This window comes from Parasteatoda tepidariorum, chromosome 1 (assembly GCF_043381705.1).
Source record: "Parasteatoda tepidariorum isolate YZ-2023 chromosome 1, CAS_Ptep_4.0, whole genome shotgun sequence".
Classification (NCBI taxonomy): Eukaryota; Metazoa; Arthropoda; class Arachnida; order Araneae; family Theridiidae; genus Parasteatoda; species Parasteatoda tepidariorum.
In genome coordinates, this window is record NC_092204.1 from 42,792,708 (window position 1) to 42,816,966 (window position 24,259).

Consider the following 24,259-nt stretch of genomic DNA (forward strand, 5'->3'; position numbering starts at 1 on the left):
CTCCTGGATCAAGTATTGGGAGAAATTTCGCTTTCGTCGGGGACTTCTTATGATGGAAATCACCCACATTTGCGTTTCAGGGGGAGGAAAACCACGAAAACCTCCCATTGCTAGTTTCACAGCAAGGGAACTCTAATTCGTGATCCGTCTACCACTGAGGGTATTTTACGTCAGCACTGTGGTCAGTGCAAGCTGGGTGGAGAATTCAAATCGTCCAGTCATTGCTGGGATTCCAACTTGGTTCACCCCATTGGGAGGCAAGCGCTCTAACCCCTGAGCCACCACTCCACTTTTGTTCGCATTTCAAAACAGTCGTTGAACAGCAGACTCAATTTAGGGTTTAGGACTACCTGGTTCAACCCCGTAGCCTAGTAATTTTGAACCGTGGGAACAAGACAAGGGAATCTTGGATCAAGTATTAGGAGAAATTTGAATCGTGGAGTTTTGATGGAAGTTACCCGCATTTGCATTTCATAGAGAGTAAAATACGAAAACCTCCCATGTTTAGTCTGACGTCAAGGAGACTCTAACCCCTGATCCGCTTGTCACTGAGGATATTCTACGTCATAACTGGGGTCGTTGCGAACCGGGTGCGGAATTCGTCTCTACCTGCAATTGCTGGGATTCGAACCCGGTTCACCTCACTTGAAGACGAATGCGTTATCCCTTACGCCACCATGGTCCAATTTGTCTGTATTTAAGAAACTCTTTGATGTAGTGAAATTTGATACATTTTTTCTCCGCCTTGTTTTCTGCGCAAAAAAAGGTCTGTGAGAAAAACATCAAATTTACCGACAATCACTCATGTATCATCTCTTCTTGTTTATTCATTATTCGATGTAGTTGGTAAAAATAGTTATAGTTGCTGATTTTTCTTACAAAAGAATATTTACAAAACTTTTTCTCTTCGAAAACAAAGTATCAAGATTCAATAAATACGTATGCCTATGCTATTAAAATAATTGATTGAAAAAACTATATTTTAGTAAGATATTAAATAAAAAAAAAATAAGCTTACAAATCTCCAACGTAAAACCTAAAAAAATCTTTTTACCATGATAGAGTTTGCATTTGAATTAAAAAAAAAATTATGTAATATACGGATCTATTAAATTTGTTTCCCTGAAAAATTTTGTAGGCTAAAATTTTTAATTTTTCCTTCATTTGTTTAAAGAATTTTGCAAAATAAAATGAGTAAAATTCTGAATTGAATAAAATTCTGGAATGAATATAATTCTTTTCGATATCTGTTATATGATACTTAATATCTCCTCATAATATAAAAAAGTATTTCATCAAAAATTTACCTCAGGTTAATAAAAATTAGTCTTAGAAATTGGAAAACTATTATAAATCATTCCCCCTTTTTAAATTTTTTAAAAGTTAACAAAGAAACTTATTTTAATTGATCACTTTTTTCAATGGATATGTTTGTTCTATCTATATATTTCCATCTATAAAATTTTAATTATAATTTGCCTAAGATATGTCAATCTAGTCTCAGGGGCAAAAAAGGTAAACACATAAAAATATATTTAAAAAAAGCATAATTCATTTTTCATAGCTTCATGATTGTATTTATTGATTTATTAATTTAAATTATATGTCTTCAACTGCTGATGAAATAACAAAATACAAGATTTTTTATCTGTTAAAGAAATTTTCAATAAAATTCCTTCAAGCATCTGTATTATGATACATATCTCATCATATGATACCCCTGTAAACATTAGCCTTAGAAATTGGAAAACTATTATCAATCATTCCCCCTTTTTAAGTTTTTTAAAAGTTAACAAAGAAACTTATTTTAATTAATCTCTTCTTGGAATGGATATGTTTGTGCATTCAATATACTTTATAATACTGTATTCACTATAGCTATAAATAACGATAAGTGCCTAAGTTATGTTAATGCAGTTTCTGGCGCAAAAAAAGTAAATACTTAAAAAATATTTTTTTAAATATTCTTCATTTTTTATAGTTTCATGATTGCATTTATTTATATGTTAATTTAAATTATTTGTCGTCAAGTGCTGCTAAAATAATAAAATACAATATTGTTTTGATTTGCTGGAGAAATAGAATAATACAAGGAAAACGAAATTAAAAAAATTTAAAATAAATCTTTCGATATCGATGTTAAATATCATAAAACCATAATTATTTAAAAAAAAAAAATTCTGTTCCAAAATCCATTTTTTGGTACATTAGAAAAATATATGAACGTATTACGAAATGTTCAAAGAAAATTAAAATAGGATATGATGTAAACTTAAACAAAAGTAGTCTTACAATAAATTTTTTTTAAATATTTTCTGAATAAAATTTAGTTAAGGAAAAAAAATAATCCCGGATAAGTAAATAAACGATTAATTTTGTATGTCTTAAATTTAACTTGAAAAAAAATAAATATACGATATAGGCATACCAACTAAAATGTAGTTCCACAGTTGAAAAGTGCAAAACAAATAAAATCTAAAAGCAATTTTCTGTAGAACTGCTTACCATTTTTTACTTATTTTTTAAAATATTTTTAAGAACCTTCACCAAACGGAAAATTCATGCATTAATGTATTAAGACAAATGGTTTTGTGCGTAAAACGTTACAAATTCTGATAGGAATAACTTTTTTTTTATTTCTACAAATGAATGTATACATAAAGCACTAAATTTGTACGTAACTATTTTTTTTTAAAAATAATTTTAGCAACAATTCTAATAATAAATAGTTCATTTTTTAAAAAAGGAATACATTCTGCAAATACCAAGCTTATTGTAATGATTTTGTCAAACGTGATAAAAAATAAATTTTTTTTTGTGTCATACATATTAATTTCTAGGCATCAAACAATGATACTAAATTGCATAACTAATAGCTTAATAAATTCAATCATTATAAAAAATTCTAATAATAAAATTTAAAAAAGAAGCTCGTATATTTTAATAAATTGTAAACAATGTACATTTTTTTTTCTTAGAATATGCTTCCCAAATCTATTACGAGGGCAAAAAGAGAGAATTTTTACCCATCTAGTTCGTTTTCTTTTCATTATTTTCGTTTCTTGTAAAAGCAATTAAAGTTCTTTCGCAAACAATAGCTCGTTGTTTTAATTATGTATGAGAATTAAGTAGGCTAATTTTATCTCGCTTTTGTTGATTAAAGTAAAAGAGGTTTTTGCTCTCACATTAGCAGCGAAATTTTTATCGGATCAAAGGAGTTTTACACAAAAAAATAATAATCTCAAAATGCATTTCCTTAAGGTTCTCTAAAATTTAATTAATATTTTTTTTAAATTGCACTAATTCGATTATTCATTTTCTCATAATAATTTTTTACATTAGAAAACAAAATAAATTATTTTTCTATTTATTATCTAAACATTTTTAAAATATTTTCGTTGTTTTGAAAAAATTAAACCCTAAGGGAAACGGTAATGTAACTTAGAATATTAAAAATAATTTTTCAAGCATTTTTGTTACGTAAGCAACATATCACATAAAGACAAGTGTCACTGCAGTTTAATCAATAATTATTTGCAATGAAAAAGAAACGTTACGATGAAATAAGAATTAAATATTAAAGATTTACTAAGTATCCATTTGCTCATTTAATATTCTTACCGATACTGTAATATTGCAGATGTTTAAATGTATATTATTTATGCTTGTATTGTTTAGATTTGCGTAATTAATTTATCATCAATATCTGAATAAACTCGTGTGATTGATGACACAGACCCTTTAATTTCTACTGATAAAAAATACATTTTTATAAAAATATAAATTATGGAGCAAAATATTAAAAAAACAAATTAATTTAAATTTGAAAGATTTTCTATTGCGTTATTGGGGAGTAATTGTGCTATAGGTAATAGAAGTTTTAGTTAAAAGTACTTACTGGTAGAAATTTTCTTGAAATTTATCATAACTAATAAAGAAATAGTTATCAGTATGTTTAAAAATCTTCCTTTTGCATTTAAATACAATATAACTGCTAAGAGTCAGTTTGAGTTTCTAATATCTATTATTAGTTTTACAATATTCAAGCATTTGACAATATTAACCCGGTAAGACTCGTGCTTGCTGCACAAAATCTAGGAAAAGTGCGGATCATGAAATGACCTCAAATTAAATTCAATTATACGCTGCGAAAAAACGTTATAGTTTTTGCTAAAAATTTATTACTTTAGTGTGTTACACATTGATCATGTATAGCTTAACTATTTAAAGCTTGTTATATTTCTTTTTCTGATAAAATTTACTACTCTAATAATTAGTAAATAAATCATTAATTTATACTCCATATGATTGAATAAATGAAAATTTAAATGTTTGAATTTGATTTTTATATTTCATTTTTTGGGTAAAAACAACTATCAACGCAGAAAAAAAATGTTCCTTAAAAAAGGGGGGGATGCTCAAATTGCAAGTTTTGCTAGTTCTTTATTTTTGGAACAATATTTCATTTTCAGGCAAATTTTAATTTCTATTTTGGTAGATCAAGTAATGACTACTTACTGTCTAAACTTTTTTTATGATGAGAGCAAGTTTGCTCACGTGGCTCATTAATAAACCACAAAGCAAGGATAGAGTGTCTTCCGTTTTGCAAAGTTGTTGTGGGTTTTGTTATATTGCAAGGAAGCTTTTTCTCTTACTGCTGTAAAACATTCATGACCAATGGTAAAAAAAATCATTTTAATTAGTAACGAAAAATAACAGTCTGAATACATCAACTGCTTGAAATAAAATGCTTTGTTGTTAAAACCGACGGGACAAACGAAATTTCGTACGGGGTCATTCCATGACCCCAGTAGCTGATATAACTGGCTGATAAAAAAAATAGGCAGATAAGGATGGAAAATTTGGCTATTAATAAAAAAAATGGCTAGTTTTCGAAGAATCAGAACTTTAGAATGCATGGGGTCTTAAAATGACTCCGCATATCCTTCCAGACTAAACATGCATTTTTTTAAAAGAAATAACTTTGTAAATACTTTCACTAGTGGAACAGCCACTTATAGATCAGGAGGGTCATAGCTGTTATCAAAATATGTTACAATGTTATACAAGGATAGTTAGTTCTTTCCAAAATCTAGACTTTGATAAAGGGTGTAAATTCATTAAATTATAATACCACAATTAAATTATAATACAATACAGAGTAAATTACAAATAACAATTGCAGGATAAATTGCATCAATTACACAATGATCAATTTCAATCAATACAATAACAATCATCAATCAATTAAAAATACATTCACGATTAAGGATGTCTAATATATTTTATATGCAATTATACAGAACATTAATTCGAATTTTTTCTCAAGTCGTTTATTTGTGCAAAAGAATTTATGAAATAATGAATATGCTCATCGTAGCAGTGAAAATATTATCGTGTTATGATAACTCATAGTCCAGGCAAATTAATGCGACCTCCACCTTCTTTCAACGTCTAAGTAAATTAACCATTCACAGGTGTCAGGTGGTAACACATAGTATAGTGCATATATAAAGGGTTATCGAAAGAATTGGAAAACATAGCACCCGGTGGCGTAATGAAGAAACGAAACGATTTTTGCTACGTTCAAAAGGGCAAGATCGTTGGCTTCCGGACTAAGGGTGAAAGCATCTCCGAAACGACTAAATTTGTAAACTGCCCTCGTGTCGCCGAGACAAAAATATACCGTATATGGCAAAATGACACTATATAAATTTAGCGATGCGGTGAAAGCAGTGCACCATAGGTTATAGATGACAGGAAGGAACAAAGATTGCGGAAATGCGTTCGGACGAAAAGACGTGCAACTGTTGAGCAACCTATGGGGATGAAAAAGCTACCAAAATTTTCTTCACGACGATGGTTCAGTGAACGTTGCTGCTTAAAGTCTTCCGCAGCAGTTCATAGGCAACGAAGGCTAGAATTTGCACATCAGTATTGCAACTGGATGTAAACTGAGTCTTCTCCGATGATTCTGTTTTTATGCTCCATCGCGGACACATCCATGTTGGCGTATACGGCTTGAAACGTCTGAAAGCAAACACCTTGCAATAATTGTCGGCAGGGACCAAACTGGAGGAGGGAGCATAATAGTTAGGGTATTGTTTTGGCTGCATTCATTATTCTGAAAGGCGCGATGGATCAAAACAAATATACATCTGACTTTACAGACCATGTACACTCCTACATACGAATTGGCTTTTCCTCAGTGTGATGACATCTATTAGCAGGCGCAATACAGCTATACCACAAGTAATACAGCTCATAGAGTAATTGCGTGGTTCTAAGGAAACTAGAATGAGTTTACCTTACTGCCGTGGCCACCAAAATCCCCGCACTTAAACCCCATAGAAAACCTGTGGAACCAAATAAATCGGTTTTTTTTACTCAATGGGCCACGGCCAACGAGTAACTTAGTGCAAATAGAAACGGCACTGAAATCGGCATGGTTCCGCGTCCCAGTCTATGAATACCTTTGAAGTATTTTTCAAATGTTAAAATATTTTCTAGTCTAAATATATTAATTTGAAATTACATTACTATAGAAGTAGTACTTGAAATTACATTACAAGAATAGAAGACGAATACTTCCTATTGCGTACATTTTAAAAACAAAAGTGCTTGTCATTGCAAATACACTTTAAAGAATTTATTCGATAGTGATCATAATATCAATATCATGAGCCCTAACATGGTAAAAATGAGTTCTCAATCTTAATAAGGTGTGTAATTGGACAGTGTTTCCATATTGATCCGTAGTATCGTGCAATTAAATTTAATATGTACGATAATATGGTTCAACTCAGCACCATATTATGGTTGCAGGAATTTTGAAAGAATATATTGTTCAACGTGTTCTAACATCCCTAACAGTACATTTTTAGATTCATGTGTGTAACTTAGTCGTTAGTTCAATTCTATGTTTCTATGCTATGTCAGTGTAAAATAAAACGTGATTTTAACGCTTGTTGAATAAAGCATTAATATCCATTAGACATATCGGAGGTTTTATTTATTTTATTTATTTATATAATTTACGCTATATGCATAGTAAAATCCGTAAAGAATTCAATGCATAATAGATTTGTATTCATTCTAAACATGAGCTCTAAGAATATATTTTTAAGAATTATTTGTAAATTAATTGATAATTATTATATAATTTGCTAAGTTTATTTATTCGCAATGCTTATCTAATATGATAGTGACTTTTAATTTTGTATAAAATGCATAAATATTTCGAAAAATTACATTTTATTTAAATAAATCAAACAGCAATAATAAAAATAAATTCGTTTATTTATTTTTTTTAATTATTTTGGAACTAACTCCAATTAGTTCATTAAACAGCAACGAGAATTTCATTATTTGCAAGAAAGACAGTAATTTTAAAAATGTTCATTAAATCACTAATTATATGAAATATTTGTTTACCAAAATATGACTCTATGATTTCCCACGAGACAGACACTAATGTATATTAATTTCCTTCCGACTTCTAAACATATAATGAATTTCTACTTAGTTCATTTTTTTAAAAAAAGCGCCTACCAGTTTAAAATATATTCCAAAGTGCGTTCAACTGTTATTATCCGTTTATTTAACTGAAACACATAGACTTTAAAATATATAGAAAATGTCTAATTACAAACCTTCAGCCATTTTCACATTTTTAACCGATAAATTATTTTATTTTGAAGGAAAGTATTATATTTCAGAGCGATACTTTATGCGAACTTACTTAAAAATGCTTAAGCCTGATGTATCAAAATTTTTACATTTTATTAAACTGCTTCTTAAAATTGCTTTTTTATTTTTATAATACTAAACACTGAATTTCTTTTCTTAATTGCAAATAGTAATTTGGTTGAAGTAAAAACTGGGAATATGTGGAATATGTTGTTTAATTCATTTTTTTAAGATATGAAGTTTCACAATAGTGTTTAAAAATCTGAACTATTTTTTTGCACTGATCAAATAAAGTAAAAGTGAGTAAGATTATCAAATCAAAAACTTATTTTGGTTTGAAGAACATGCCAATTTAAATTTTTATAAATATTTCTAAATTGCTTTTTTTTTAAATTTTTTGTCTAATAATATGTTTAGTTTTTATTAGATAAGCTATGTTACGATATCCATGCTAATTGTCTAATTCCTTTTCATTACCAAAATAAAAATCTGATCTGTGTTTATTGTTAATTCAGAAATTATCACCCTTTCAATGCATATAAAATAATTTCAATTTCAATTCAAAAACGTTTCAATACAGAATTGTAACATTTATAATTATCTTATGTAGTAAAAAAGGCTAACTATTTCCACAAAATCTAAGCTTCTCCATTTCATTTAATGCAAACAAGTTCAATTAGCTGTTTTGTTATTTATTTATTTTTTAAAACAATATTCTTTCAAAGCAAATAATCCTTTAAAAATTTCTTTAAATATCTTTCTTTGATTTAAAATGCAGATTTCTCAATTGGAAAAGAGATGCAAAATGTTGTTTTGACTTCTCTTACTGAATTTTGCTTAAAACATTTATTGTTTTGGAAAAAAATATATATCAGAACAAAAGATCAAGTAACAATGTTTTTTTGATCTAACAAAGTTTGCAATTTAGGTATTAAATTTCTACTGTTTCTTTATCTGAAAACAATTCAGGACGACAATTTCGAGTTATTTTGCGAAATTGTATCTTTTAGAGAATTGAATATTTTTATTTCTTCTTCTTTATGTTCTAGCTCCTTTGATTTAAGACCCATTTTTTAGCATTTACTAACAGTCTCATATGTTATTCTGAATTATCCAAATCATGTTTTAAAATTGGATGATTGTTTTACGACATACAATACAAAATTAAGTGAAACAATTTTATCACTAAACCACATGTTTTCTATAAGTATATCATCCAATTATAAGTTAAACAAACTTATGTGTCATATGATTTCAAAAAGTTTAAAGAATAACGGAAAATAGATATTCATTGTATGTTGCTCAATATGATTCAAATCAATTTAAAATATAAATATATATTGCATGGTTTATCGTCAATAGAAACTTAATAAAAAATAAAACATTATTGCACACTATTATTTATTATTGCATACTATTATACGTTTTATTGCATACTATTTAAATAATTATCAAATTACTGTTTGATTTTTAACTTATTGTACTCTTTTATTCAATTTTGGTTTTAATTGCATATTACAAGTGAAATTTCGCAAGTTAGTTTTCTCTAACTTTTGACCAATTAATCCAAATATTAATTAATTGATCTAATTTATCCAATTAATTACTTAACATAACTATTTGAAAAATGCATTAATATTATCTTTCAATTATAATTAATTAATAATTATTTCCCAATTATTTTTAATAGCCTATGCTTCTGAAATTTTGAATTTTAAGCATATATGTGCTATTAGATAAAATACAATATTCTAATGTAATAAAAATTAGACACAAAAATACATTATGTTAAAAATTAAACACTGAAAGTTGATAATGTTATTTCACTTTTAAAAACCCAAGTAATTTTATTTATTACACCAAATATGTTTATGTTTCTTTTACTGGAGAATGAAATATATTGGAGAGTGCTGTACCTGGAATAGATAATTCATACTTTCAAAAAAATCTGGAGTGTAGGTTAAAATTCTTTCATAACACAATTTTACTATGCACAGCCTAGACACAAAATAAGGTCTATATGTGAGCAACAACAACAGGAAAAAGTTGCAGTATATATTTGTCTATGCCAAATGGATATTTCATTTTTTTACCTACCACTTAAGCTTTAAAAAGTACAAAACTTTGACTGAAAACCAAAATATAAATATTTATACTCAAAATAAATTGCATTTGACGGAACGATCTTGCTTCAGAAAAATAAATCTTAAGAATGCCAACCCTGTGCTGCCATTTTCTTCTTTGAACCCAGTTACAAATGGGATGATAGAGAATTTCGTAATACTCTTTTTTAGCAAAATTTTCTAATTAAATTTTATTATTGTTTTCTGTATATAAAAGTAAAAATTAGAATTGTTTCCAGATACAATCCTCCCCCTACTACTTTTAGCAATAAATACAGATTCAAATATTGCATTGGCTAGCACACAATTTAATGCTTCCGTACTTTGAATTGATTTTCTCTATACCTACAGTACTGAATATTTCTGTATACTGAATACTGAATATTCTATATCTAGAAGCGAACAGTTTTGTTCCAGCAGAAAATCTTTTTAGAGATTTCATGTGTCTAAGATGCAAAGTATGCTAATTTTACAGTACAAAAATGCGATGTTTGTTGCATTATCAATAGGACGTTGAAACTAATTTTGATTATTTTTTTAATTTGCTCGGATGTAAAATAAAAAGCCTTAATTTGAATAATAACTGATTATATAAATGTTTCAAAAGGAACATGCATATTCTTTTAAATCTATCAATTTAGGTAAATACAGTGTAATTATACTAAAACTCTAATATTAGATTAACAGTGAAAATAATTAAGAATGAGAATAATTAAATATTCAAGCATTTTCAAAGCTTAAAATAAGTTCATCATATATTATCGAAATAAATTTTTATCATTTTATAACACGAAGTAGCAGACTTTTTTCCATTTATTTTGGAAATGAGCGAAGATAAATCCCAAAAATATAGTTCAACGAGATTGTCTGTTTATTTGGAATCCGCTTAACGCTTATAAATGCTCATAAACGGAAAAGCAGTTTCGAAATTCCTGAATCCAAAAAAATTATAGAAGTTACCACCTTAAGCAATAGTTTTTTTTATTAAACATACCAATCCAGAAATACATATGTTATAACTTAATATTTACAGAATTTGTTAGCCGGTTAATGCATTCCATGGCACTAAATGAGTGCATGCAAATTTAAGTTTATTATCGTTGATTGCGAATCGTCTTAATTTCTCATGTTGATTGCAAATCCAACTGAAGTTCTTATATCATACATGAAGCATTTAGTTTCAAATAAAGTCCATCCTTTTTAATTAAAAGCCTACATCTATTCTATCATTGAACAATGCTTAACATGAATATTCTTTCCTTTTTATACATCTTTGGATTTGTTCTTTCAAAAAGTTTGCAATTTAAGTTTATTTAACTTCAAACTATTTATGAATCAGAATAAAGGTAACTGATAAAATACTTAAAAAACATGTTTAAATATAATGCTTTTAAATATTTTAATAAGTATTTAGTTCATTATCCGCCTTGTGCTGAAAACATACTAGCATTATATAGTTAATATTAACAAAAACAAAATAATTTAGGTACCGCTTAGTTTTCTTTCGAAAACTGCATTGTTTTAATCAAAACCATTCTACATACAGTGTACGTATATAGTACAACGTGGTTTGTATAGCAATTAATATTACACGTCCCATTTTAACACGAATCTAAACACGCACATACGCCAATGTCTAGCAGAGCCTGCTATTTATGTAAAGGAAACTCAATAAGTTAAGTAAACTATTCTGATAGGGTAATATTTCTCTAATCTATCATAATATGCGTAAAAATAAATACATATTAGTCAATTGGCAATAAATAACAATACATAGTGATAATAATACATGGTAACAGTAAATGAATACACATTAGTCTACATCTATAAGTAAAGAAACTATTCTGATAAGGTAATATTTCTCTAACCTATCATAATGTGTGTAAAAACAAACACTTAGTCAATTTGCAATAAGTAACAATGCATATTAACAATAATACATGGTTACAGTAAATGAATACATATTAGTCCGCATCTTTAAATAATTTTTTTAAAGTAAGAATGAGCGTAAATTATCAATTTTATCACCGATGAAATTATATCTACTCCAGTCGCATCAACTTATCTTGATGCCCAGGAGTCTTGCCTTATTCATATGAATGTTGATTCCTTTTTTAACGACATTAATTCTTCCCCACATCTCAATAAAGCGTGGAAATGCATTTTACTCTGATTTGTCCCTCTCAACCAATATGGGTTTTCTTGTTCCATTTTTCATCTTTTGCCTATCACGTCTACTATGGTTTTTCTAGTTTGGTTTCTCATCTTTTTCTTTTCTACTTTTCGCTGGCAACTTTACGTTTTATATTTTAAATTGCTTTTATTTATTCTCATTCAAGTCTGTCAAGTCTTGAAAATGGGCGTCTATTTTTGAGCGCTTGAAACATGTCGACTGTTATTTGCAATTTGTATACTTTTAAAGTGAATGAAGCTTTTAATCAAGTTTCAATTATTATTTTATAACACTTCTAAATATTCTGACCATTTTGACGTTCTAGTAGTAGTATATTTTACCAAATTTCCAAATTTTTTTTAAAAAAATTGAAACCACATACTGTGTTGCTTATATTTGCCAATATTTTTACATTCGGCTTTAAATGCTCCAAGCTTAATTAATATACTTATATCGGCTCTTAATGGTTCACATTAATTTATGCACTAGAGTTTATTTATCTTATAATCATCAATATTTGTGTAATTAGCTATTAATCGAATAGAGCTCCCTTTTAGGCAAATTCAGGAAATATATTTTAAATTCTATTTTTAAAAGATTTTGAGTTCAAGAAATAAAAGACATAGCACGAATTATTTGATTTTCTTTAGTTCCCTGAGCTCTTCCATTTTTAATCTACCTTGACGAAAAGAGACTTGCCCTCAGTTTTCGTGCAGTCGACGAAATGTAAAATTTTAATTTAGTTTCGAGAAATATTAAAGAGACCGTTTGTCGTCCCTTCTAATTCGCGAATTCCACTTTTTAAAATTAAATGCCTTGTTAAAACCGCACATATTAAATACTTGACGTTCGTGAAAGTGCAACTCATGAGAAAATGCATGAACTAAAAGTGAATATTTAACTTAAAATTATGAAAATAAACTCATTTGAAGGAAAAACGTTCAAAGGTTGGATTTGTCTTTGCGTGAGCGGAATTTCATTTTGTTCACTGAGATGAAAAAATGGAATTATGCTTTTAGCTTTAAAAAAATTCATTAATTTTGATTTGTTTTTTCATTAAGGAAAAATAATAAAGAAATTTTTCACAGAAAAAATTAAAACTGAATAGTATTATAATCTCTTAATATTCAAAAGAAACTGTGAATTTCTTCGATGAAAATACCGAAGAAACTATCGAAAATCATTTATTAGGAGTCTTATGTAAAATTACAAAACAAATTATAAACGAAGCATTTCTGTAGAAGCACAGAAAAATATTCACATGAAATTATGGTATTTTACAAAAATAAAATAATTAGAACTCTGACATTTAATCTCGACGCTTAGACGCTAAGCCTTTACAAACACCATGCTGTTGACATGAGAAATTGAACCCTCATTGAAAACGCAGCAGGCGAGGACTCTAACCACCATACCAAACAACCAGCTGCTCACATTGGAATTAAACAAAATTGCATTTAAGTGTATTCATCTGGAAAACGGCAAGGCCGGTACTTTCCGTTAAATCTGCAACCGAATATTTCACTTGTCTGCGTTTGAACAAGAGCCTACGTATTAGATTAGGGATTCTGGTTTTTCTGGCGATATTTTCCCTATATTTTTTTACAATACCGTGAAAAAAATGCTATAACTTTCTAAAATATTTTTATTTATGAAAATACGAATGCCATTGAACTTTCCAGTTATCGTCATCTGGGGTTTTTTAGACCATTTAGGAATTACTTATAGAACATTAAAATTTATATCCATTCTCAAGTAAACTTTTTTTTACCGTCTTTTATATCACATAACACTAATATCCTCTATTTTAAAAAAAATAATATTATTTTATTTCTTGATTTTCAGCGAATAAGTTACATTTTGATTTGTAAAGTAAGAAATATCTTTCTACGCAAACTGTAATGATTTTAAAAATTCATCTAAGTGCAGATCTAAACTTTATAAGTACTTACTTTATAACTTTAAAGTAAACTTTATAAGTATAAACTTTATAAGTAGATTATACTTTATAAGTTTTGGAGTAAGAGGTTTGATAAAAGATTCTTTTCTTTCGTTTTTTTTCATCGTGCAAAAATTTATTTAAAAAAAAACGATATTCAGCTGCGAAAATTACCTTTGAAATATACGAGTATTAGCATTGATTTAGTTACAAGAGTAGGACAGGGTTTCGTAATAACTAAACAGATCCTTAATTGTACATAATTCATACATTGGACATTAATTATTTTAAGTATAAAATGAAATCCTCTATTATTCAACTGCATCAGGTCCATTACCCATATGCCACTTCATCTTAAATTCCACAAAATATGAAATCTACTTGCCTTATTATACGATATTCTAATGAAGTTAAGGGATATGACAGTTCACGTATATGACATTTATTTAAAGCGATTTCTGATGCACGTAATAATAGGTTTATGTAAAATAGTGTATGTTATATGCAAATCAACTTGTATGCTCCACTATTTTAAAATGCTTGTGTTGACCAAGGGCATGGCTGGATAATCTTCAAGGAAGTAACATTGTTATCTCCCAATAACTAATATCCTATACTCATATTACACTCGTGATTTATACATTGCAACAGTTAAAATGGCTATAAAGGGTTTATTATTCAGTACAGGCAATCTTCTGCTATATGTCATGCTGGGTGACAGGTAATAAACTTAAGTTTATTATTATGCGTATTTGATAGGTAAGAGCTTTTAAATCCTGATCTGACCGAATGCCTAATCCAAAACAATATTATATCAGTAAAAAATTTTATACTAAATTAAATTAAAAATACCACGGAAGTGTATTTAAAATTCAAATTAATCAAAATTTCAAAAAATCTATTCTTAATAAATTATTAATAACTAGAATTCCAAACTGGGATGATCTAGGTTTAAATCCTGGCGTTATCAGGTTGGTTTATATCTCCCGTCAAGTTCGTACCAACTACAGTGATAATGTAGTTGGAACATCCCTCCGGCCCACTCTTGGTATAATGGACAGACTCCTGGTGGGGCACTTACCATAGGGGCTGATAGAGCCATACAGTCCACTATAAGTAGGCTCATAAGTGGGCACATCAGGTGTCTCTCTTTTGAGCTTGGGCGAAAGACCTTTTCCACGTGCACGAGGTGTAAGGCTTCTCCCGATCACATTTCACACTGTCTTGGTCTGGAAAAGAAAGACCTCTACTCTGGTCCCTTACTTGTATTTGATTTCATGAAGACTTTCGAGCTCATTGACTTGGTCTAGCCTGCGGATGACCAAGAGGAATAAGTCAACAACAACAACAACAGTGATAATGTAAAATATGATTAAGAGTATGCATTTGAGAAAAAGAATAACAGTGAAAGGTTTTCACAACTTTTTTTTTCTCTGTGTAACACAAAACTGGGCCAGTTTGTCTCAATGCCAAATTTTACTACTCCCTTGTCCTTTGAGAAAAGAAAGAAATATGTATTTATTTGTTATTATGTAAATAATTTTCTTCCAAGAAACGAAAAGACAGAACACATAGTTCAAACTAAAACAAATTATTTATAAAATGTTAAAAAAAATAACTTTCAGAGAAAAAGATATGATAAAATAATGTGTTTTCCTTATTTTTAAAAAAACTTGTATCTGCAAATTTGCTGCAGTTTCTGATGATTTTTTGAATGGGTATACCTAGTTTAGTGAAATTTTTACTATTGAGTGTCGAACTGTATACTGATAATTCGGAACTTTAATTAGATATATTTATCACCTATAGCGAATGCAAATTTACTTTGTTTATCTTTATGAAATGAAATGAATCAAATCTATTTTAATACTTTTCTAAATAATAAAATATACCTCACAATTTCTAATTTCGTAATTTGTTACTACGAAAAAATTCTAATAATTAATAAATAATTAATCTACTTCTTAAAGAGGAACAAAATATATACTTAACTATATATTTGGTTATATTACATTTGACATAATATATTATTGACATTTGCTTTAACAATATTAAAATTCTCAATCTGGGCCTAAAATTTATTCTTTTATAAGATATACTCACAACAGAACTAGAAATTTGCAAATTTATATTGTTTTTACTTTATGAAATGGAACACTGCTAATCCATCTGAAAACTTTTTCTGAAACATAACCTATTTCACAATTTCTTACATATCTCGGCTACAACTAAGAAAATATAAATGCAGGCTCTGTGAAAGGAATAAAAGGAAAAAGAAATAGTTAAAATGTCACTTGCTTTTAAATGAAGATCTAAGCATGTTCTATCGCTAGTTTATTAAACTATTATATAGAACTGCGTACATGAAACTTGATCCTTAAAATAGATCTGTTCATAATAAAAATAAATATTTTCAAATTTATGTTGTTTATTTTTGTCAAACGAAGCACATTCATCTGAATATTTCTAAACAATAACTTACTTCATAATTTCTTCTTAGCAAAATCTAACAAAATAAAGAAAAAAGAAAAAATGCAACCTGTAAAAATTAGTGAGAAAAGAAACAGCTAGATTGGCATCTGCTTTTAAATGAATAAAAAAGTGTAATCTACCACTAGTATAGTTTTTGAAGAATTAAATATAGTACTGTGGGCGTAAAAGTTAATTCATTAATAATGCACACAATATAAAGAGACATTTTCTAATTTATGTTATTCTCCTTTGCCAAACGAAACCTTTCACATCAACCTGCATACTTTTCCAAAACGTAAAACCTTTTTCACAATTTCACTCTTGAATATTCCATTTCAAGAAGGAAAGAAAACACAAAGATTTAATAAAAACAGGACGAAAACAAAAACAGTCAGAATGTCACCCACGCTTGAAAGAAGATCCAAGTATATTCTGATATACCATATTGCCGAAGTCAAGGCGACGAAAAACTTAAAATCTCCCACAAATAACATTTTAACGTTCTCAGGGTGATCTGAACATTCAATATAAATCCAGAGAAAATAAAAGAGATGAACTATTTCTAACTATTCGAAGTTAATAAACTATAAGAAAATCATTTATTTCTAAACTATTTTCGAAGGATAAATCATTACAGAAATTTCTCCTATCAAAATCTGACCAAACCAAAAAAAAAAAAAAAAAAAAAAAAAAAAAAAAAAAAAAAAAAAANAAAAAAAAAAAAAAAAAAATACGAATGCAATCTGAAAAAAAGAAAGAAATAGAAACTGTCGGAATGGCACCTGCTTTTGAAGGAATACAGAAATATAATCTACCACTTTCTATAGCTTCAACAGTACTAAATATAGAACTAAATATAGTACTAAATATAGAACTGTGGAAATAAAATTTGATTCTTTAATAAGATATGCGCTCAACATAAAGAAGAATTTGCAAATTTATGTTGTTTACCTATGTCAAAGATTTCACATCCTCCTGAATACTCCTCCAAAGCATAAAACTTTTTTTCACAATTTCATTCTTGACTATTCCATTTCAAAAAAGAAAAGAATCGAAGAATTAATAAAAGCAGAATGAAAACTAAACGAGTCAGAATGTCACCTGCTTTTGAAGGAAGATCAAAGTATATTCTGATATACCATTTTACAGGCGTCGAAGCGACGAATAACTTAAAAATCATCCACAAATAACATTTTAACGTTCTCGCAGGGGTGAACTGAACATTCAACATGAATCCAAAAAAAAATAAAAGAGATAAACTATTTCTAAAAATTTGAAATTAATAAGCTGTAAGAAAATCATTTATTTCTAAACTATTTTCAAAAGATAAATTATTACAGAAAATTCTCCCAGCAAAATCTGATAGAACACAAAAATATATAAATGCAATCTGAAAAAAAGAAAGAAAAATAAACAGTCAGAATGGCACCTGCTTTTGAAAGAATATAGAAATATAATCTACCTCTTTCTAGATCTTCAACAGTACTAAATATAGAACTGTGGAAATAAAATTTGATTCTTTAATAAGATATGCGCTCAACATAAAGAGGAATTTGCAAATTTATGTTGTTTACCTACATCAAACATTTCACATCCACCTGAATCTTCGAAAACATAAAACCTTTTTTCACAATTTCATTCTTGAATATTCCATTTCAAAAAAGAAAAGAATCGAAGAATTAATAAAAGCAGGATGAAAACTAAAAGAGTCAGAATGTCACCTGCTTTTGAAGGAAGATCAAAGTATATTCTGATATCCCATTTTACAGAAGTCGAAGCGACGAAAACCTTAAAAATCACCCATAAATAACGTTTTAACGTTCTCGCAGGGGTGAACTGAACATTCAACATGGATCCAAAAAAAATAAAAGAGATAAACTATTTCTAACAATTCGAAGTTAATAAGCTGTAAGAAAATCATTTATTTCTAAACTATTTTCAAAAGATAAATTATTACAGAAAATTCTCCCAGCAAAACCTGATAGAACACAAAAATATATAAATGCAATCTGAAAAAAAGAAAGAAAAATAAACAGTCAGAATGGCACCTGCTTTTGAAAGAATATAGAAATATAATCTACCACTTTCCAGATCTTCAACAGTACTAAATATAGAACTGTGGAAATAAAATTTGATTCTTTAATAAGATATGCGCTCAACATAAAGAGGAATTTGCAAATTTATGTTGTTTACCTACGTCAAACATTTCACATCCACCTGAATACTCTTTCAAAACATAAAACCTTTTTTCACAATTTCATTCTTGAATATTCCATTTCAAAAAAGAAAAGAATCGAAGAATTAATAAAAGCAGGATGAAAACTAAAAGAGTCAGAATGTCACCTGCTTTTGAGAGAAGATCAAAGTATATTCTGATATCCCATTTTACAGAAGTCGAAGCGACGAAAAACTTAAAAATCACCCATAAATAACGTTTTAACATTCTCGCAGGGGTGATCAAAACTCTCATAACATGAATCCAGAATTTGCATATACTCGCTACACAAGCATAAAACGGCCTAACGACTCAGGCTTCATCATGCCAAAGTGTTCGGGATAAGACAATTTTCGGACATAAAATCTCCAAAATAGTTTTCTGGAAGGACATTCTTTGGCTCGTCGTCTTTTTGATGTCGCGTAGAGATCAGAAGTCGAAATATACAATATTTTTGTTAAAGTACGGCTAGCACATTTAGAATTCAAAATGAAGTAATGGGTGCTTATAATCTTTTTTTTCTCAATTGTAATGCGTGTTTCGACGGAGTTAAATGAAGTTAATGTTCGTTTTTATTTACTCTAGTGTAGCTTACCAAGTGATTTTGTCCAGTTTTGTTTTCCATTTTATTGCATATTTTAAAATTACTTCTGAGAATTCATAAACTCTGTATTTTTGAAGAAACAATGCTGTTGTTTTTTTAAATCATGCTCGGCATATTTTTAAATAAGTTTAATAAATTACATCCTTTATAAAATTAATTTACTTGTTATTGTTAGAGTATCAGACGTTTGGTGTAGATAAATGCATTGAAATTCAATGTTATGATGTAGTGTTCTTTAATTTTATCTATATTTGTCCTAGTATAGATAAAATTATATTTGTTCTAAAACACGGGTTTGTGGTTGTGTGACGTGGGCGACGTTGCTCCACCGCAGTGGCTTCGCCACAGGTGCCCACTGGGTAACGACAAGAGAGCAGAAGTTCTGGCACTCCTGGCCAATGGGACAATACATCCCAAGCGCCCGCCATTGAAAAAAAAATTCAAAATAAAAAAATTAACATTTTTGTCCTAATAATTAAAACCTCAGTATACTTAATAATTTTACTAAAATAGAATGATTCTTAAGTACACCGATTAAATTACTATTACGATTATAATTAGCTATTTAGTCCCATCTACTTTTTTTCATTTAGAATTCTAAATAAAAAATTTACTCTGAAATAATTATTTTAAAACAATTTTTTTTATTTAAATGAATATTGCATAGCAAAGCCATCAAGAAGTATAGTAATCGTATGATATGCATACTAATCCTCAATAATTTAATTGATATTAAACTTCCATATGGATTTCTATTATACGCATTCCTTTATAGACGTTTAGCAACACACTTTTGACAAGATTTTTAAGCACTTCCCTTTTGGTTTAATACGGTTTTTTTCAACGTGGCATTTATTTTGTTTAACTTCTTCATTTTTCCTAAAATTTCTGGGATTTATTTCGTAATCAACAAAACTTTTGTTTGACAGTTTGATAAGCCATGTCAAGGTAAGTTTTATTCTAGGATTATATGATTAAAGCTCTTTTCAATGTTCTGTTAGAGTTAACAGTATATTACTATTTTAAAACAAGAAGCATAGTTTAAATTAAATATTATTTTTTTCCAAACAATATACTTTAGTTAAAATAGAATGTTGAATGAAATAAAAATTGACAAAAGAAAATAGATTTAAGTATCATTTTTAATCATTTACTCTCCTAAGAAAAGTTAAATATTTTGCGTTTTAAAAAATATTACTTGTGAAATATTTTCTCTCTCGTCTACTGTGGTTTTTCTAGGTTCCCACCCTTATTTTTTCATTTTTCGTTGGCAACTAGCATTTTATGTTTCAAATCACTTCTGTTTCTTCTCCTTTACGTCTGACAAGTCTTGAAAATGGTCGCCTGTTTTTGAGCATTTGAAATATGTCAATTGTTATTTCCAATTTGCATATTTTTGAGGCGAATGACGTTTTTAATCGAGTAATATCTTACCACTGCAGTTTCTTGGGATTATTTATTTATTATTCTTTTATAGTTTCATCTCTAATGAAGAGTCAATTTTAAACTACATCATAATCATATTTTTAATTACGGAATAAAATAATAAAACTTATTTACTTCCAAATGTGTTTTTAGTTTTGCCATACAAGTATTAAAAAAATTGCTCGCAGTCAAACTTGCGGTTTTCCTTACTTTTAACAATTCCGAGTTACTTTATAAAAATTTACATTTTATTCAATGTTTCAATATTTATTATGTATTAAAATATCAAAAACAACTGAATTCACCGTAACAAGCGATTTCTGACTCTCCTCTCTTTAAACTATGATGGATGAACTTTCGAAATGTTGTTCTTACACAGCAGGATGGCTTGCCATAAAATCCATTAATTATAATTTAACTGATGTAGCAGATGAATTTTGAAAGGAGCTACTTAGGGATTTCCAAAAAAGATTATTCCTAAAAGCAGACAGATGTATTGAGAAGATGGATCAAAAGTGCTAATGCAACATATTTGTAAACATAATTTTACATTAATTATAAATTTATAACTTGTTTAAAAATGGATTATATTAGTCATTTTAAGTATTTAATGTCAATATTATGACATGTTAGTAACATTTGCAGCGCATAGCTGACCGCATTGCTGCCATCAATTCATTGATTTCGAAATTGTAGTAACTGAAATCTTCATTAAGCTAATCGGACAAAACAGTGGGTCTTGTGGAATTGATTTGCTTTCTATTGTGACTTCTACAATGAGAAAAATATTGTCAAAACTACCAGAATATTCTAAAATGTACCGCGTTTCTGATTCTATTGAAACACCAAAAAGGTTGGTAAATTTTACTAAAGTGCTTTGGTAAGGATTTTGGTAAAATTAACCACAACGTATAATGTGGTCGTAATTTGTGATAGGTGAGGTGAAGAAAGGTGGTAGATGGAGCAAAATTTCGTTATTTTATCATGATAACGAAGAAAATGGCATAAAAACCATTTATTTTACTTTATAACAGACGTTGAACAGCCGACCTAATTCTAAGCTTATGAACATCGATGTTCAACCTCGTAGCCTAGTAATTTTGATCCCAATCCAGAAGACAAGGGAACTCCTAAATAAAGAATTGTAAGAAATTTGACTACGTGGAGGACTTTTTTATTGAAACTAACAAGCCTTTGCGTTACGTGGAGAGAGAAACCACGAAAACCTCCCACGCAAAGTCTGACGGTAAGGGGACTGTAACCCATGATCCGTCTACCACTGAAGATATTTTACGTCAGCATTATGATCAGTTCAAGCCGGAAGCGGAATTCATAACGACTGGCCATCATCGGGATTCAAACCCGGCTCACCTCATTGGAAGGCGAACGCTCTATCCCCTGAGCCATCACGTCTCCTTACAATCACTTATTTTATTTTGTTTTATTTTACAATTATCGTTGAACAATGGACTCAATTTTTGGGTTTACGATTACTAGCTTTCAACTCCGTTATCTTGTAATTTCGAACCCAATCCAAAAGGCAGGGAAACTCCGGGATCAAATATTGAGAAAAATTTGCCTTTGTTGAGGACTTTTTGATGGAACAAACCCGCTTTTCCGTTACATGAAGAGGAAAGCCGCGAAGACCTCCCATGGTTATCCTGTTGGTGAGGGGACTCTAATCTATGATCTGTCGACCACTGAGGATATTTTATGTCAGCACTGTAGACGGTGCAAGCCGAATGCGGAATTCATATCGACTAGCTATTGCAGGGATTCAAACCCGGTACACCTCATTGAAGGCGAACGCTTTATCCCCTGAGATGTCGAAAATGGCGCATGTGCATTTTATTTTATTTTGAATATGGAATGATGAATATTTTATAATAACCTGAAAATTATTTTATTTTATGCTTATTTCTTTTTTTCATCTTATAAATGTACATTGTAATCTTTCTTCTATTTCGATAATCTTTATATTATTAACAAGATGAATACCAGTTCCTCTTACTGGGTGAAAAAATATTCATCAATAGATCAGTACTCAACAACACAGCAAAATCATGCTCGAAATGATCAAGTAAATACTGACACAAATAATGAAGCTTAAATAATAACATTGTTCTTTGTTTATTGCTTGCCTCCCTTCTCGTTGCCTTTACGTTATTAGATTAAGCAAAATTAGTAATTCAGACAATCAAAATAAATATTAACTGTATTCAGTTCATCTGCCAGAATTCTGCTGCTCGAGGCAACTCCTGATAACTGAAATTTACCACAATTAAGCTTTTTATGTGTATAGATAGATAATAACAGTTTTCTCAATCATTAAAAATTATAAATTTTTGAAACGTAGCCACTGTTAAACATATTACAACTAGCCATTGACCCACAGCTAATTTTCCGATTTTTTTAACAAATATCGGTTTCTCCTATTCTAAACAGTTTTTTTCTTCTTCTTAAAATTGCAATTAATCTTTTATTTAGACTTCTTTTATTTCTAAATTGTTTAATTGAGAAAGATGTATGGGAAAATACTATTGCCACAAATCATCTACTTGAATAGACTACTTATCGAAGGTAATAGGTAACAGTCGAAACCCTGGAAGATATTAGGTAAACTGCTGTTCTTAACAACAGTGCGTTTACCACCAATATCAGATTTAGTTTTTCATATTATGTTACTTATTGGATTGACTTTGACAAGGATGCATTAAATGTTGCAGAATGTTAATGTGGCGTTTCTTCGACTTGGTTAATGAAAGGCGAAAAGTAATGTTCTAATGCTACTTGCCGAGACCAGCAGGCCTACTTGATGAAACCAAGATAATTTAAGGCAGAGGGTGTGTTTCTTGCTTTTCAGTGGTACCATATATGAACAAGAACTATACCATTTTTCCTCAAACTATACTATTTTTCTTAAAATTCATTGAAGCAAAATTCCCATTAAGACAAGCATAATGTATGAATATTTAACTTCGGTAACTGTATTTACATTGATAAGGATGAATTGTTCATTGTAGATAATAAAATAAAATGTCACGAAATATTTTTCAAACGATTGCAAATTTAAATGTCAATTTAAGTAGTAATAATGTTGACTTATACATTGTTTTTATGAAAGCAAAGGAAAATGTTTGTTTAAAATTAAAATTTAATTAAATTTAAATTTAAAAATAATTCTTCCAAATAATACGTTTAAATAGTAATTTGAAAATTCAAATATGGAAAGTTTGTTTTAAAATTCTCAAGAGAGAAGATTGTAATTAGCATACCAAAAATCTAATAAAAATTAAAAATAAACAATTATACAAGGGGGCATTAAAGTTTCAACAAACATTAAAAACAAATAGACAGAGAGAGAGAGAGAGAGAGAGAGATTTTGTAATGGTTTATTATTAAATACTATGTCTCTATATTTTTATATTTGAATTGAAATGGAGCAAATTTATCTTTTTGTCTCAAAGTAAATACGTATTGCGTTTATTTGTCTCAATTTTATTTAAAATTATTTTTTTGAAAGATAAATACTAAACACTGCAATAATACAATACTTATTTTAGTTTTGCTAGATCTTCAAAAAATACATATAAATAAATAAAAAATTATTAAATTAATA